At 77.1% G+C, this 401-nt stretch overlaps 2 protein-coding genes across 3 annotated transcripts in view; both read left to right on the forward strand.

Annotated features, from left to right (window-relative positions):
• UBOX5 (U-box domain containing 5) overlaps positions 1-401 on the forward strand; it is a 24,938-nt gene that overhangs the window by 1,427 nt on the left and 23,110 nt on the right. The window contains exon 1 of one of the 2 annotated variants that reach the window (XM_019526219.1): positions 67-139. The exons of the other annotated variant lie outside the window; for it this stretch is intronic. The gene's annotated coding sequence lies outside the window, so the exon portion shown is untranslated. Of the gene's footprint in view, positions 1-66; positions 140-401 lie in introns of those variants that run through there. 2 annotated transcript variants of the gene reach the window in all.
• The window catches only part of FASTKD5 (FAST kinase domains 5), a 7,929-nt gene continuing 7,606 nt past the window's right edge, over positions 79-401 (forward strand). The window contains exon 1 of the mRNA XM_019526216.1: positions 79-139. The gene's annotated coding sequence lies outside the window, so the exon portion shown is untranslated. The remainder of the gene's footprint in view (positions 140-401) is intronic.

Genomic DNA, 401 nt, shown 5'->3' on the forward strand with positions numbered 1-401 from the left:
CGCCCCCCCTCCCGCGCGCGTTCTCCTCCGCCCGGCTTCCGTCGCGCCGGAAGTTCGTCAGCGCCCCGTGGCCGGAAGTGCTCGCGAGCGGCCCAGGCTCGCCCGGACCCGGTAGCAGCTGGAGGCCCAGCCCGTGCGGGTGAGTGCGAGCGAGCCCCTCCCCCTCCCACCCCCCGGGACGCGACGCAACGCGACGCAGCGCGCAACCGACCGACCGACAGCGGGGGGCGGCGTGGTGCAGCGCCGCGCCTGGGGGTGGCCGGGTCGGGTCGGGTCGGGCCGGGCCGGGGCCGCTGTTGCCGGGGAGCTCGACGGACCCTGGTTCATTCCGTCTGATGCACGACACGGGCGGGGGGGCACGTGCTTGAACCGGGCGTCGCGTCTGGGTCACGGCAGAGAGG

The sequence above is a fragment of the Gavialis gangeticus genome, unplaced genomic scaffold (assembly GCF_001723915.1).
Source record: "Gavialis gangeticus isolate Ggan-Ray unplaced genomic scaffold, GavGan_comp1, whole genome shotgun sequence".
NCBI classification, from domain to species: Eukaryota; Metazoa; Chordata; order Crocodylia; family Gavialidae; genus Gavialis; species Gavialis gangeticus.